Source organism: Quercus lobata, chromosome 2 (assembly GCF_001633185.2).
Source record: "Quercus lobata isolate SW786 chromosome 2, ValleyOak3.0 Primary Assembly, whole genome shotgun sequence".
In the NCBI taxonomy this organism is placed as follows: Eukaryota; Viridiplantae; Streptophyta; class Magnoliopsida; order Fagales; family Fagaceae; genus Quercus; species Quercus lobata.
The window spans coordinates 102017680-102035941 of record NC_044905.1 but is presented as its reverse complement, the minus strand read 5'-3'; the positions used below and the strand labels follow the sequence as shown (position 1 = coordinate 102035941).

Sequence of the window (18262 nt, the reverse complement as noted above, 5' to 3'; positions counted from 1 at the left end):
TGGTTTCCATTCACTGTTTTTAAAATATTTTCATTGACAAATTAGAAACAAATTGTTATTTCTTTGTCATGTGATTTTCCTTTGAGTGATTGTTTTAAGTGTTTATGAATATTTTATTTTGGTTTTTGTCTCATTGGTGTTTTCATTTGAATTTTTAAGAAAATAAATTCATTTTTGTATTAATAAAATTATTTACTTATTATATATTCGTTATTCACATTTTGGTTTAATTTATGACAACATTTACACAATTTTTTATTTCAAAAATTTTCCTCTACCTTTTTTTTCCCATTTGGACTTGTACACTAGTGTTTTATTTATTTATTTAAGGAAAAAGATTTACGATTATCATGTACAAGGCTGCAACTAACATTTCTGCTTGTATTATGTAAAAGAGTTACGATTATCATGTATAAGACTAACAATGTAGCTCAATCGAAGACCACTTTTCACCTCTCAATTCACATACCAATTCCATGTAATGATAAAATTAAGAAAACTGCTACATCCGCAATACTTTTTATAACAAATCTTAAGTAACAAGTTGTTATTGACTATAATTGATGGGCAAAAAGAACAATAACAACTTACCACCTAAGATTTATTGAGAAAATATTTTGGACGTAGCATTTCTCAAAAATCAAAGGAGTGAGTCTCACAGTTTAATTGATCCTATTAATTGATCCTATCAAAGGATATCCTAAACCTCTTTTTGTTTTGTAGAAAATAACTTCCAGCCAAAAAAAAAAAATGAATATGTGTCATTGAAGTTCATTCAGCACATGTCTATCAAGCTTGATACTGGCATATGAGGGGCATTGCTTGATGCCTGCAAGGTCCACCGTAACATATAGAATATAGATTGGTGAATATGTGTCATATAATCTCTATGAATTGGATCATAGTGGCAGTTCCATATGAGGAGAAGACTAACATATATGCATGAGTAAGTAAGTGAGGTGGGATTACAGTAAGTAGAACAATGATGAAATTACACAAAGAGATTAACATGGACAAAGCCTCACATGAATGGGAAGACGGGTATATTTACGGTTGCTCTTAACGTAATTTTCAGTTTTAGTATTGATTTTGTTTACAATTCTCATCATCAAATATCAGAGCCAAACAAGGAAATTTATAAATGATGGGATTTTAAATAGAATAATTTACAAGCCTCTAAATAGTTATGGAACCTGATTTAAATCCCAGTCCTTTTGATGTAAGTGTAAGTGTGTGACTAGCTCTTTTGAACATATAAAACCAGTGAGAATCAATAGAACGTAGTATAATACAAATCAATCAATATATATTAATAGGAGAAATCTCATGTGAAAAAGCATGAGGTTCTACCAAATAGCACAATTTTCGGAACTCTCTCATTTAGGCTACATTCTAATCAAAGTATAAAAACATAGATCTTATGTGAGAGACCATGAGGTTTTGTCAAGTAGCACCTTCCTTGAAACTCTCTTGTTTAGGCTTCCACCTCACCACTCTTTATATATTGTGGATTATAAATAAAATTCTTTTAACAAAATATTACTATTTTCACTAAGTGTTTAACATATCACTATCATACTTCAATAACATAAACGTGACATCATACAAAAAAATTAACAATGATATTACAAAAAAAAATTAATACTAACTCCAATGCATTGAAGAAACAAAAACTTTGATTAAACAAACAATCAACTTATTAGTTACACCACAAAATAACTAATTTCTAATTTATATGACATTTACTCTATAGTCCAAATTCTCCATCCCCTTAATTTTGTATTACATCATTAATTTAAAATAAATCTCATCAAATTATCACAACACTACTTCATTAAATATTTTAAATATTTTACATAATCTTCTGACATAACAGCTTACAAAATTATCTACACATTGCGCGGCCCATTGCTAGTACATCAAATAGCTGTCTCAACTAAGATTCAAGGTGCTATATAGTAAACACAACAATCAAATGGAATGATTTACAGGCCTCTGGATAGTTGTGGAAACCTGAATTAAATCCCAACCCTAGTCAAGGCGAGCTCATATAAAGCCTGTAAAAGACTTCTAGACTTTCCCTCTTCAAGCAACTTTAAAAGGCAAGCAACTTTTGAGAACCCGCAATGGTGCACAAACATAGAATCTTCCTTCACTTCTTGTCTCACCTCTGCGTCAAGAAGGTATGGTCTCGTTAGTGCCCACTGCATGGCCCATATGGCCCAAGGGCGCATGTAACATATAGATCTGTATTGGTCCTTGTTGTTCCAAGCTTCCGGAGTTTGAAAAGAATAACTGTTCACAAAATGGTAACTTGTTAATAATCTATAAGAAGGAAATTTAGGTATCACCTAAATGAATTAACCAACAGTTTAACTAAAAAATTCTTCCAAGAATAAACTGGCCAAAAAGTGTCTTGAATGACATCAGGAATATCCAGTTTTGTGTTGTATTTCAGAATCAAGAAAAGATCTAGTGGTTTGACCAAGTGCCCTACATCTTAATAATCTATATATATATATATATATATATATATATAACTGAAACTTTTGAAACTCCCACAATTTTCCATGTCAGCACAATATTTAAATTAAATTAAATTTTCCACCTCATCACTATTTTCTTTTTCCAATACAAATTAGACTTCTAGCCAAATAAGGACACTCTCCCACCGCCTCTACTCTCTCCTATTTAAGAATTGCTTGCATAGAAAACCTAAGCCCCAAAATTAGAAGAGAAGGTTATGGCCAAACTGAAAGCATCGAAGTTGTCTACCAGTCTCTTCCAAATCAACAAGTCTCCAACACTAACCTACTCCGCAAAGCAAACTTAATTACCAGTAAGTTTCGTAGAAATATTCTAACTATGAACATTGACAATGCTTATTAGTTATGACCGTTCCTACTCAAATCATTGACAGTAAATGTCCCTCCAAAATATGAGCAACTTCATTGCACTGTATTACTAATTTCATTGTAAATATTCCATGAGGATAGAGAAAAAGAGTACGCCCACCTTAATTTTATAAAGGTTGGTCAATATCTTATATCTATATGTATGGTCGTTGGTCACCACTATTTTTTTTATTATTTTTATTTTAAATTCTTTTTATTTTAGATTTTATGATTAGATCTACTATTATCTTCTTTTGCCGCAACACAATTTTCTCCTTAAAACTTATTTTTCTTCAAGATTTTTTTTGAGGGCGGCTCATGCTTCACAATTCACATATTCCACTTATGTATTGGACTCCTCTCCTTCTTCGGTCAATGCATCAAGGTTAGGGTTATTTGATTTGTTCAATAAAAATTATAGATTTGTTGCTTTTTCTTATAAGTTTGTCAATTGTTGTTTTGTTTATTTAATTGCTGGGCCTGAATCTTTTAATTAAATCTTCAAATTTTTTTAACCTTTTAAAAGTTTTAATATTTTGAATTTTAACATTTAAAAGGTAACTCATATTTCTCTAATATTTCTATGTTGTGTAGACATATTTTTTTTGTTTATTATATTTCTCCATTGTGTAGTCACATAATTTTTGTTTTGTTTTAATAAATTCTTGGCTCAAAATCTTCTAATTGTTTGGTTTACATATGAATTTTTAAGTTCATTTTTTGCAATACATTTAATTGTCTGGCCAATTTCAATAGTAGAAAAGCTATAATCATGGATTCCCTTCTTTCTATTGTATTTCTCTATTGCGTAATTATATATATATATATATATATTGTTTTATTTCAATACTTTTGAAGCTTTGAATCTTCTGATTTTTTTTTTTTAAAAAAAAAAAATTGGCCTTTTGGAAGTTTTAACATCATAACTTTTGGGTTTTATTTTTTCTATTATCAGAAATTATCTAGAAGATTTCAATGAATATCCATGGATTATTCTTTTTGAGGGTAACCCATCTTTATCTTATATTTCTATTCCTAATTTTTTTTTCCTATATTTTTTCTTTAATTGTCTGTGTTTACGTCTCTTTTGTTTTTCTTATTTTTACTTTCATAGCGTATGTACATGTTGGACATTTTCTTGAAGCATGTTGGTATCATATATTAAAATACTGTTAAGTTGATAATAATAATAATAATAATAATAATATAGTTTAATAAATGTCTGAAACGTATAGCTGCTAACAAATGTTTTAGCTATATGATTTTATTTTACAAATTCAATTTTGGTGTTGTAGTAAAATAAACAAATATTAAATTATATATTGTACTCAATACATTTTCCCGTGCATCGTACGGGTTAGCGACTAATATATATATATAAATATATATATATATATATATATATATATATATATATATATGGTACTAATAAACAAAGATGTGAAGTGCAAGCAACCATTTAGGTTTTCTTTTCTTCTTTCCTTTCATTTTTTGCCTTCTATTCTTTTGCCTATTATTTCTTGTCAGATAAAGTGTCATGACCTCAAGGTGACACAGCACGATTTATGTAAAAAAGTTCACATGGGCCTTTTTTTTTTTTTTGGAGAAAGTTCATATGGGCTTTAGTTTTGAATAATGGGATTAAAATTATTACTGCGAATGGTTCAAAATGAAACTCTAAGCCAAAAGAAATATTATCAAGAAAATAAGCAAATAGCATGCTAAATCCACATCCTTTCTTTTTTGATGAAAATATCCTCACGCTTTTGGCTCTTGTAAATAAAGACTAGTTAGGGCAGCACGTGCAAGGCACGTGCTAGCCATGGGAAAAAAAAAAGTAGTGATTATGATCAATTCTAGATTTTATTTGTATCACAAAATAAAGATATAAATAATTTGGTTTTTAAAATACATAGAGAATTACATTAATCAAAAGAGACATTAATTATAAGAATTTTGATAATTATGTCATAAAAAATTAATCTCATTCGTATAAGAATTTTGATCAACCACAGAGTTAGGAGAGCTATTTAACATATAAATATCTATTTCACTATAATAGTTTTTTAGTACTTATTTGCTATAGTCAATATATCCACTCACTAAAAACTTCTAAGAATTATAACGAATATCATCATCTTCCAACAATAAACAACTGAGTTTTGCTAAGAAGATAAAAATAAAAAATAAAAAAAGATAACAAAAGGCATGTGTTATCGAATTTTCCATTAGATAAATTTTATGTTTTAAAAATTTAAACCTAGAAAATCAATGTTCTTTAGATAACAAATAAAAAACCTTATATCATCATTCTAACTTTCCAAGAATTATTACCATCTAAAACTCAAAATACTAGAAGAAAATTTTTGGGATGTTAAAATTTAGTGGGAGTATTTTAGACATTACATAATAAAATATTTTAAAAATTATAAGCTTTCATTAGGGTTTAACTGAGAGAGTAATAACATGACATATTTGCTCTTTTCCAAAATATTAAGAGAAAAATTGCTTGATTTTAATGTTTAAGAAGGAGGAATTGTAAACAACTCCAAACATAAAGAATAAAAAGTTTTTTTTTCCTAAGTTTTTGTTTTTGTTTTTGTGCGTAAAACTATGTAGTTTTACTTAAAATGGTGCGCAAAGAAAAAAAAATACAAAAAGTCAACCCAAGAAAATTGTATGTGAAATAGTGAATTTTGGCTCAACAAATCTGACTAAACCCACAAAAAATTTCTAAAAACACAATAGAATGGCACAACATTTTCATAATACCTTTATAATTTTGTTATATTTTATTTTGACTTGTAAAGAATTGACAGCTCAACAGTTTTGAAAATATTGTGATGACAACAAGATATTTTAGACTTTTCACCCAAAAAAAAAAAAAAAAGAAGCTATGTCCACGATATTTTCATAACAAATCATAAGTAGTAGGTTGTTACAGGTTGTTATTGGTGGACAAAAAAGTAATTTCATTAGTAAGTTTAAATTAGAACCAAAACAAATTACTACCTATAATTTTTTATGAAAGTATTGTAAAAAATATTGTGAATGTACATATCTTTTTTCACATTACCGTTATTTTTAGTTGTGGTTGGTTGTAGTATGATATTTTATTATTTTATTTCGAATTATAAGGAATTAGCATCTCAAAATTTGTGAAAAAATTGTGCCAATTTATTGTATTAATATTTTATTATAATGTAAAACAATGTGAATTGGGCAAACCAAAAATAATATAGCAAATCTATTGCAGCTTTATGCATTCACAAAAAAAAAAAAAAAAAAGGCCCGCAAAACAGTGAAAATTGAACAAGTCAAAACTACTGCAACGAAGCTATGATAGCTTTTCCTATTTACTCTTTTTATAGATAGATTACTAAATTTGACTAAACCAACAAAAAAAAGAGAGTTTATGAATACAACAAAATATCACAACGTTTTCAGAATACCTCTATTTTCAACCATGAAGGATCCCAGTCCTATATTATTTTTTATCTTATTTTGACCTATAACTTACACCTCAATAGTTGTGAATATATTATAATAACAACAAAATGTCAAATTTTTAGTTATGCTAGATCTTGGTATGATATTTTATTATTTTATTTTATTTTATTTTAACCCATAAGGAATTGACACATGCGTCACAACATTTTCACAATATCTCTATGTATACATTGTACTTACAATGTAAATTTATATCGTAGACACAAAAAAATTGGCAAATTTTGTACACATTTACAAAATTTGTACAATATTTACCATTTTTTGTGCAAATGTGTATAATATTAATCACTTTTGTGTATTTACAATGTAAACTTGCATTTCAAGTACAAAGTAAACATATAAAGATCTTAAATAAACAAAAAACAAAAAACAAAAACAAATCTCAAACCAACTGGCATACTTGAAGGAAGGAAAAAAAAAAAAAAACAAAACAAAACAAAACACACACACACACACACACACACACACACTTTAGGCACTATAGAAATTAATGTTAAAATGTTGTGGACTTAACATTTTTTTTTATTTGATATATAAGAAACTGAGATCTCAACAATTGTGAAAATATTGTGATAACAATAAGTGTTGTAACATTTTCTCAAAACATTTATTTTTAGTTATGGTTGGTTACACTCTCATATTTTATTATTTTATTTCAACTTGTAAGAAATTGACATGTCAATAATTATGAAAATATTGTGAAATTTATTGTGTCATATAACAATATATATACCAGCTTTCATAAATATTTATTAAAAAAAAAAAAAACAAACAAACAAACCGATTACTAGAGGGGGAAAAAAAAAACTCTAGGCACTGTTGCTACAGTGCAGAGGTTGACAAAACCAAAGCACTGTAGCTACAGTGCTTTAGCGCATTTGAGAAAAAAAAAATTTAGGCACTGTAGCTACAATGCAGAGAGGTTGATGAAACCAAAGCACTGTAGCTACAGTGCTTTAGCGCATTTGAGGGAAAAAAAAAATTAGGCACTGTAGCTATAATGCAGAGGTTGACGAAACCAAGGCACTGTAGCAACTGTTCAAAACTTTGGGGGAGGGGGGGGGGGGAATGGCTCACTACACCAAAAGGGGCACTATAGAGGCATTGCCACTTTTTATATAGTTAGTAGAAAAAAGTGCACAAATCGATGATTAAAATTAAAAAAAAAAAAGTATATATTGAACAAACCAAAAGAACTGTAGTTTTTACACATTCACCTAATAAGTGTCACAACATTTTCACAAAACATTTATATTTAGTTGTGGTTGGTCACAGTTTCATATTTTAATATTTTAATATTTTATTTTGACTTATAAGAAATTGATACCTCAATAATTGTGAAAATATTGTGAAATTTGTTATGTCAATATAACAATATATATAAAAGGAAAAAAAAGTACAAACGGAAGTCTAAAAAAAACAAAAAAAAAAACTACTGTAGCTACAGTGCTACTTGGTATTGTAGCTATTGTTCAAAACTTATAAAAAAAGAAAAAAGGAAAAAAAAAAAAAAGGAAAAATGGCTCTCAAAACCAAAATACTGTAGACTTGTAAGAAATTAACACATCAATAATTGTGAAAATATGGTGAAATTTATTGTGTCAGTATAACAATATATATACCAGCTTACATAAATATTTTAAAAAAAAAAACACACAAACCGATTACTAAATGAAAAAAAAAAAAAACTCTAGGCACTATAGCTACAGTGCAGAGGTTGATGAAACCAAAGCACTATAGTTACAGTGCTTTAGCACATTCGAGGGGAAAAAAAAAAACTTTAGGCACTGTAGCTACAGTGCAGAAGTTGACGAAACCAAAGCACTGTAGCAACTGTTCAAAACTTAGGGGGAAAAAAATGGCTGACTACACCAAAAAGGGCCCTGTAGAGGCATTGCCTCTTTTTATATAGTTAGTAGAAAAAAAAAGTGCACAAATCGATGATTGAAAAAAAAAAAAGTATATATTGAACAAACCAAAAGTACTGTAGTTTTTACACATTCACCTAATAAGTGGCACAACATTTTCACAAAACATTTATTTTCAATTGTGGTTGGTCACAGTTTTATATTTTATTATTTTATTTTGACTTATAAAAAATTAACATCTCAATAATTGTGAAAATATTGTAAAATTTATTGTATCAATATAACAATATATATAAAAGGAAAAAAAGTATAAACGGAAGACTAAAAAAAAAAAAAAAAAGCTACTTTGTATGGTAGCTGCTGTAGCTACAGTGCCACTTGGTACTGTAGCTACTATTTAAAACTTAAAAAAAAATAAAAAAATATAGTGATTTTGCGCATTCACGCTTTTTTATATATACTAGTCAATGCAGTACGTGTAAGGCACGTGCTAGCCATGGGAAAAAAAAATAGTGATTAGGATCAATTTTAGATTTTATTTGTATCACAAAATAAAAATAAAAATTATTTGATTTTTAAAATACAAAGAGATTTACATTAATTAAAAGAGACATTAATTTTAAGAATTTTGATAATTATGTCATAAAAAGTTAATCTCAATCGTATAAGACCGTGACAAATCTCAGTACAATATTTTATTATTTTTTTGACCTATAACTTACACCTTAATAGTTGTAAATATATTGTAATAACAACAAAATGTCACGACATTTTTAGTTGTACTAGATCTCGGTATAATATTTTATTATTTTATTTTATTTTATTTTGACTCATAAGGAATTGATACATGCGTTACAACATTTTCATAATATCTCTATGTATACATTGTACTTAATTACAATGTAAATTTATATTATAGACACAAAAAAATGGCAAATTTTGTACACATTTACAAACTTTGTACAATATTTACCATTTTTTGTGCAAATGTGTATAATATTAACCACTTTTGTGTATTTACAATGTAAACTTATATTGCAAGTACAAAGTAAACAAATAAAGATCTTAAAAAAAAAAAAAAAAAAAAAAAAACAAAGCTCAAACCAACTGGCATACTTGAAGGGGGGAAAAGTGCATCTCACTAATTAAATAAACCAAAAAACACTATTCATGAGCCTTTGGCTCTTTTTATATAGTTAATAGATATGTCAGCTTACATAAATATTTAAAAGAAAAAAAACACAAACCGATAATTGGAAAAAAAAAAAAAATTTAGGCACTGTATAAATTAATGTTAAAATGTTGTGGACTTAGCATTTTTTTATTTGATGTATAAGAAACTGAGATCTCAATAATTGTGAAAACAATAAGAGTTGTAATATTTTCTCAAAACATTTATTTTTAGTTGTGGTTGGCCACAGTCTCATATTTTATTATTTTATTTCGACTTGTAAAAAATTGACACGTCAATAATTGTGAAAATATTATGAAATTTGTTGTGTCAGTATAACAATATATATACCAGCTTACATAAATATTTAAAAGAAAAATTAAAAAAAAAACTTTAGGCACACAGCCCCATGCCCCCAATCACAAGACTAGAGCCAATATAAAGCCAATTATACTTAAAATTTTACTCTTTTTTATGCATGTTCAAATTATTTTAAGCTAACGTCTAGCCCATTTTATTATCCAATAAAAAATTAAAACTAAATAGGAGTGGTAAAAAAATTAAAAATCTAAATGAAAATAACTCTAGACGGTTTTCTATGAAATTAAAAAATAAAAAGTAAAGAGGTGGTAGGCAAACCACTTGGGTTTCTCCGCCCATTAATAACTTTGGTTAAATCAAAGGTAGGTAGGACTAGGAGTGAAATAGTGAAGAAGTCATTTTGAGTTTCTATGTTAACATTCTCTTTAGAAACCTAGACTAGAAGAAATGCTGAAAGAAAAAAAGAGACAGTGAGGGAGAGAAGAAAAATGAAGAAGCTATGACGCAATGACGACGAGCTCAAGCCTCAACCTCCGGCAATGTCTCACCGGTGAATGAAGGTTTAATAGTGGCGTAGCAAAAAATTTCTAGAAACCCATTTCAATTTGTACTGGTCTGAAATGAAGTTACCGACGAAAAGCACTAGAATCCACTGAAATAGTCGATACAGGCCGAAACACCACGGTATTTAGGACGGTACGAATCAGCCTAGTTTGTGTACCGGTCCAACCACCAGCACGAAAAATTTCGGCCGTACTAGCCGGTACGCTATGAAATTAACTCCCTTGGTTGGTTGTTGCGTGTGTGAAGTGTGAAGTGTTTGAGGCCCGATCTAATTTCAGTATACTAGGTAAGGGTTTTTTTTTTTAGAATCCGTGGGTTATTGGGTTTGCTACCATCTGTTGGCTTGCCGTGGGCTTGCTATCCATTGTTTTTTTTTTTTGAGAATTTGTGGGCTTGCCATGTGCTTTGTTACAATTTTTTTTTTTTTTTTTCCAGATTTTAGTTCAATTTTTTTTTGGGCTTTTTTTTTTTTGCTTGGAAGTAGAACAAATTAAAAAAAAAAAAAAAATTTAGGGTGTTCCTAATTTTTTTTAAAGGATAAACAAATAAAAAAAATTTTAATTATTATATATAATTTTTTTTTTTTTTTTCAGTTCAGGGTGTTCTTGGGAACACCCTGAAATGAACATGGCGTCTCCACTGAAAGTATGCATTTTTGTACATGCGTGTGTTATGGTGATTTGGTGAGTTGTCATTAAGTTTCTGTGATTCAAATTAATCAGATGAATTTTGCTGGGAAATGGGTTATGGAAAAAATCGACATGCATATATAAGTATGTATGTGTTACTGTTTGTGGGTTTTTGTGTGTCTGAAATTGTGCATTTTTGTTTATGTTTGTATGGTGATTGGTGAGTTGTCATGAAGTTTCTGTGATTCAAAATAATCAGATGAAATTTTGTTTGGAAATGGTTTATGGATAATTTATGAAGTTAATGGGTTATTGGATTGTATATAATGCTTTTTTGTGTGTGTGTGTGTGTGTGTAAGTGATTGGTGAGTTTTGACCTAATGAATTTTGCTGTGAAATGGGTTATGAATAGTATGTGAAGTTAGTGGGTTATTCGATAATATATGATGATTTTGTGGGTGTGTGACTATAGATGATTGGTGAGCAATGAAGTTTCTATGATGCAAAGTACTCAGATGAATTTTGCTACGAAATGGGTTATGATTCTTATGAATATATAGCGTGTGTGTGTGTGTGAGAGAGAGAGAGAGAGAGAGAGAGAGAGAGAGAGAGATATCTGGTATGAATTTTACTGAAGTTGGAAGTTTTGATGTAGTTGCGATATTATTTTAGTGAATTGAAGGCCTAAAAAAAGTTGTAACCACTACACAAAGCTCCCACTTTTGTGGGATCTGTGAAAGGCGATTGTAGGTTGTTAAAATATAATTTGTAATTGACAAGTGGCTCCCTAAGTGTCAAAGAAAGAAGCAACTGAAACCTAGGTGTCAACAAATGAAGAATCCAGCAGCAGCAAAATTGAACAAGCATGCAAGTGGACACCTCATGGACAAGTGTCAATTAAAGAGAAATGAAGCAAACTTCTTTAGTATTCTTGAAGCTTGTAGTCATCCTAAACTCCTAACTCATCTATATATAGATGTGAGTTGTAAAATGATGTATTTAACATCTGGAAAAAGAACAATGAAAATTACAATGAAATAGTTGTGTTGCAATACTCTGTTTTTCCTTCATATCTAGCATAACAGTAACATCTCTCCAAAGGTAAAACACTAAATTCTACTCCTAAAACATACTTGCACCCAACATAGGTTGCCTTACCCTCAACGTTAACATAAAAAAAAAATAAAAAAAATAAAAAATCTGTTTTAACACTTACTGTATTGATATATGCGTTCATGGGAATGTGTTATTGAGCAATAGAATTGGAATTTATAACCTTTCAATTTTTGTGTAAATATGTTGCTAATGTGATTTCCTGTGTTGCGCATTCAGTATGCTTAAATTATGTTGAGCATAACTTCAATTGATCTCTGTTAATGATGGGAAGTGCGCTGTACAAATCAAACTAGTTCACATGAATTATAATGATAGTTTTAAGTTTATAACTAGAGGCCATCCACAACTGTTCAGCCTATGAAATATTGTAGTAATTGATTTGGGAAGGAAATTATAATGCTATTTGTGGTTTATGAGACAATGGAAAAAGGAAAAGAGAATTGGAATTTTGTACATATGGGGTTAGAATGTTTGTAAGATTTCTATGCTTATACCCTTGTCTTCTGACTTCTTGGTAACCAAATGGGCTTCAAAAGAATGTGAATCGTGTGATGAATTATATAAAATGCAAATGGCCTGATGTGGTTGTTCTTTCTTTAATACAGGAAATATGTTTGAGGGGAAGGAGTTGGGAAATGGTCTCGTTGAAGAAGAGAGGGAACTTTCTAAGTCTTCAACTAATAAGGTACTTAGTTATATACTGAGACAGCTTCTCCCTTTTACTTTCTAAGGACTACAATGGAACTTTCTCTATATGTTTGAAGGGTTTAAATGGTGTATACTGTTCTTGAAAAGGTGAAGTGATTTCTGTTTATAGTTGTCAAGCTTTTTAATTAGCTTTTCTGCCTACTTTCTAAACTGCTGCAACATTTAGATGTGTTGTACTCAACGGTAGAAATTCCTTTCTTGTCTTTCTGCCCTTGGTTGTAAGCTAATGAGTATAGCTTATTCTATATTAGTAATGATGCTAGTTATGTCTACAGAGAGAGAAATCAGCAAACCTTAGGTATTTTTTCTGTCATTTTGATTATTTATTACTTATTTAACTTTATTGTCTGCTATCTATAATTCTGTAAGTTTTCAGAACAAATGAGTATAGAATTACCCTAGGCATGAGTACTGTTAAGTAAACAACACTGAAATATACAGGTGGTAGCACATACTTATATTAACTTAACATAAAATTTTAACTACATTACAAGAGGCCAGATAATCAATCCCATCTTTTTTGTTGGCAGAGATATGGTTTATCCCATACTTGGCCGATTGTTGAATGATTTTTTTTGCATACAATGTTTATATTTACCTTTTCTTTCAATTGGTAAATTACACATGCACCCAATGGGACTTGAAGTTGAGGTAGAGCTAATTGTCTTTGTATTTACTTTTTGCTGCTCCTCTATCCTTTCATCTTCACCTCTCTCTCTCTCTCTTGTTTTTTTTTGGGCGGGGGGGGGGGGGGGGGATGCTATAAATCATCTTCACATCCTTGGAAATAACTACATCAACCCTGAAATTTAGGCTTTTAAATATGTGAGTAGCAAGTCATGGCTAAATCAAGTGCTTGGGCATCTACTCCATTGAATGAAGGGATGGGCCATTATAAATAGTAGAAGTAGATACAAGTACAAAAGTGTATTTTACTTGGATTTTGCTGTGCAGATTTCCATCTCTATCACTAGTCAGCTTCATAGAGTTCTGGGTTTTCATATGCAATTTTATCCAGAAAAGTTCAGCATTTTAGACATCAAAGATGTTTGTTGTCTCTGAAAGAGTTGCAAAGGTTCTCTTTAAATCTGTTTAAACCATACCATGGAGGTTTTATTTATTTAGAAATCTTTCATAAATCACCTTGCAAAGGTTTTTTTATAAGAATTATAGTCTCCAACCTGCTAATCCTTCTGGGGGATCATAGCTCTGTTCCAATTAATTCAGCTGCAAAATCTGACTACCATGGGTTATGTTCTAGAGACGTATGTAAAGACATTGTTGCAACAGGTAAAGCGTTTATGGATGTAATTGGCATGATAGGTGGGCTTTGCCATCAAGTTATCATTTTCTAAGTCGATATCTGAAATCTTTTTAGTATAATCGTTGATGCAGTAGATGACACCACAGTTTTGAAATCCAGAGCATTCAAAGAACTGGAAAAGGTAGAGGTTGGGGTTCAACCGAGGTCAAACCATGACAAAATAAAAACTATTAATTCAATTACATAAAATAAATATAATAATTTGAGACATAAAGACACATTCGAGTTCCCACGTGTGCATTTTATAAATTTTTTTCCAAAACACACTCCCCTAAACTGGTAGAAAAAACCGGCTTGGCCTCCGGTTTCTGGTGAACCCAGTTGAACTGGCTGGTCCAGTTATGAAAACTATGGATGACACAGCTACTTTTAAGATCACAGAAAGTAGTCAAGTATTCTTTTTCAATATTTTGTGATATGACTCTAACTGACAAATGTTTTGAGCTCGATGTTTCAAACCCTTTATTGCTTGTCTAATATTTTTTTCTTTTGTTTGTCTAAGGTTGACCCTGGTAAACCAGTATTACTGACCTGGCAGAGAAACTTAAACAGTGTGCAGTGGCGATGCCACGTTCATTTCAGGGTGTTCCCAAGAACACCCTGAACTGAAAAAAAAATAATTTATATATAATAATTAAAATTTATTTATTTGTTTATCTTTTAAAAAAAATTAGGAACACCCTAAATTTTTTTTTTATTTGTTCTACTTCCAAGCAAAAAATAAAAAGCCCAAAAAAAAAAAAATTTAAACTAAAATCTGAAAAAACTAAAAATAAAATTTGTAACAGAGCACACGACAAGCCCACAGATTCTCAAAAAAAAAAAAAAAACAACAAAAAACAACAGATGGCAAGCCCACGGCAAGCCCAACATCAAGCCCATGGCAAGCCAACAGATGGTAGCAAACCCAATAACCCACGGATTCTAAAATTTCAAAAAAAAAAAAAAAAAAAAAAAAAAACCTTACCTAGTATACTAAAATTAGATCGAGCATCAAACACTTCACACTTCACACACGCAACAACCAACCAAGGGAGTTAATTCCGTAGCATATCAACCGGTACGACTGGAATTTTTCGTGCCGGTGGTTGGACCAGTACAGAAACTAGGCTGATTCGTACCGTCCTAAATACCAGGGTGTTTCGGCCTATATCGACTATTTTGGCAGATTCCGATGCTTTTCGTCGATAATTTCATTCCGGACCGGTACAAATTGAAATGGGTTTCTAGAAATTTTTTGCTACGCCACTATTAAACCTTCATTCACCGGTACTGGTGAGATATTGCCGGAGGTTGAGGCTTGAGCTCGTCGTCATTGCGTCATAGCTTCTTCATTTTTCTTCTCTCCCTCACTGTCTCTCTTTTTCTTTCAGCATTTCTTCTAGTCTGGCTTTCTAAAGAGAATGTTATAATAGAAACTCAAAATGACTTCTTCACTATTTCACTCCTAGTCCTACCTACCTTTGATTTAACCAAAGTTATTAATGGGTGGAGAAACCCAAGTGGTTTACCTGCCACTTCTTTACTTTTTATTTTTTAATTTCATAGAAAACTGTCTAGAGTTATTTTCATTTAGATTTTTAATTTTTTTACCACTCCTATTTAGTTTTAATTTTTTATTGGATAGTAAAATGGGCTAGATGTTAGCTTAAAATAATTTGAACATGCATAAAAAAGAGTAAAAATTTTAAGTATAATTGGCTTTATATTGGCTCTAGTCTTGTGATTGGGGGCATGGGGCAGTGGGGCTTGTCTGTTGAATTGGGGGGTGAATGGGGGCATGGGGCCGGGGTAAATGCACATGAGTATGTGGTTGTGTGCTAGTGCAACAATGCAACTAATAATTAATAAACAATCATTTAATTAACCAATAATTAATTGGAGGAAGCAACTAATAAACAATAATTAATAATTTAATTAACCAATGCATTATAAAAGACAAAAAAATTAAATTATGTTACTATGTTAGGCTAAATAACAATTAATAATTTTATAATTAATGAAACAACAATATAACAAATTATAGTTTATAAAAGACAAACAAATTAATGAAACAACTAAACAACAATAATTAATAATTTTATTAATATTATTGTTTATTCTTTTACTAGAATTATGGACAAATATTTGATAAGAAAACCACGTGTCCAAAAAAAAAAAAAATTCCTGGGAAAAATTTTTAGGAACACCCTAGGAAAAATTTCTAGAGTCGCCACTATATACTTTCAGACACAAATACCCACAAACACTAACACATACATATATATGCATGTCGATTTTTTCCATAACCCATTTACCAGCAAAATTCATCTGATTAATTTGCATCACAAAAACTTCATGACACCTCACCAAATCACCATAGACGCACACATGTACAAAAATGCATACTTTGAGACACACAAATACCCACAAACACTAACACATACATACATATATGCATGTCGAATTTTTACGTCAATTTTCAGTTAGACCATGAAAAATGAAGTGGGTCAAACCAAATGATTAATCCAACAAACTTAAGACAAGCAAAGATTTAACATGGTCCAATGCAACGCATAAATCATAGGTAAAAAACCAATTGGATGAACCATACGATCTCTAACCTGAGAAGTTTTTAATTTTCAGACTGATGAAACTAAGAACTGGTTATGATTGATAGTTTCAAAAAACAACTTTCAATCTCAACCATTGATTCAAAAAAAAGTTAAGAAAAAAATTAAAAGAAATAAAAAGTAAAAGTTAAAAAGGTGAAAAGTAAAAAAATTTATGAATGGTTTGGATGAATTGCACCCGGTGCACCGGATTCTAATCCAGTGAGGACTGGTTGTTGAATCTGAGTCAGATGCGTTTGCTTGGTCTGAAAATCTTATATAAAAGTCAGATTTTGACCCTTTTTTTTTGTACAATGACAGATTTTTACGGTTACCTCTTTTTTTCCTGTCTTCTTATTCCTTGCGTTTTTTTTATGACGGGATTTTTTTTTTTTTGTTTTTAACCCGTAAATTAGAAACACACCAAATTTCACAACTAACTGAAATGCATTACTTTTATCTCCAAAAAAAAAAAAAAAAAAAAAAAACTGAAATTGATGATTTTTTGTTCATTACTTTTTTTAGAAAGATTATGTACACAACATTTTTACTATATTTTCGTAAAAAATTAAATATAGCAAATTGTTATTAGTTCTAATTTGAATATACCACTTAAATTACTTTTTCTACCTATCAGTAATAATCTACCATATAAAATTTTTTACAAAAATATTATAGATATAGCATTACTGATACTTTTTATATGAAACTATCATCTCCAGACTTACAGTTGACAAATTCAACATGCTGTGAAATTAAAGTGTTATTTATTTATTTTTTTTTTAAATCATTTGTGTGTAATTTTAGTTAATGACCTATTTAATGAGTAACGTGACTTATTTAATATAATACATATAGATTTTTTTGTTAATTCAATAATTACAATGGGGTATGTAGATGAATTTATAAATTTACATGTAATAGGATAGATGATATTCTTCAAACCAATTTGGAGGCAAATTTATAACTTTTTTGTTAATTTTCATTTGTTTTAATGAAAAACCTGATCTGAAGATAATTTTTTGTGTTTTTCTATGTTTAGTAATATCAGAAAAAAATGGTTTAAATTAAAATTATCTTTGGACTTTCTTTATATAGCTTGACATGAGATAAAGTTATTTTTCCGTAAAATTTTCTAAAAAATGATTCTATCTTACCCTAAGCTGAATAAGTAAAGTCAAAAAATAGTTTCCAACTCTTTTTTTTTTTTTTTTTTTTTGAGATAAAAGTTACTATTAAATATAGAAAAATGAGATATTTTTCAAGAAAAAACTTTTGAACAATGATATATTTTAGAAAATTTTAATGTCAAAAGGAATGGAAGGAGACAATTTTTTAAAGGAATTTTTAAGACAAAGTTAAATCTTTCAAGTTCCAAAAAATAACACTCTTAAAAAATTCCTATTTAGTAAGGGGATTGGAGGTTCAAACAATTTTGTTTATCGCCGTTGTCTGTATATAAGAGTAATTATTTTGTTTTTTTACCTTTTTATTGGAGGAATTTTTCATCAACAATAGCGTGTTTGTAATATGTATTGGCTCTAGACTCATAGTTAATGGTATAAA

At 29.6% G+C, this 18262-nt stretch overlaps 1 long non-coding RNA gene across 1 annotated transcript; it reads left to right on the top strand.

Moving 5' to 3' along the window:
* Positions 1–10142: 10142 nt before the first annotated feature.
* Positions 10143–13082, top strand: LOC115977597. Its single transcript, XR_004088582.1, has 2 exons — positions 10143–10614; positions 12679–13082. It is a non-coding gene; the product is annotated as an uncharacterized LOC115977597 (long non-coding RNA).
* The last annotated feature ends 5180 nt before the right edge of the window (positions 13083–18262 follow it).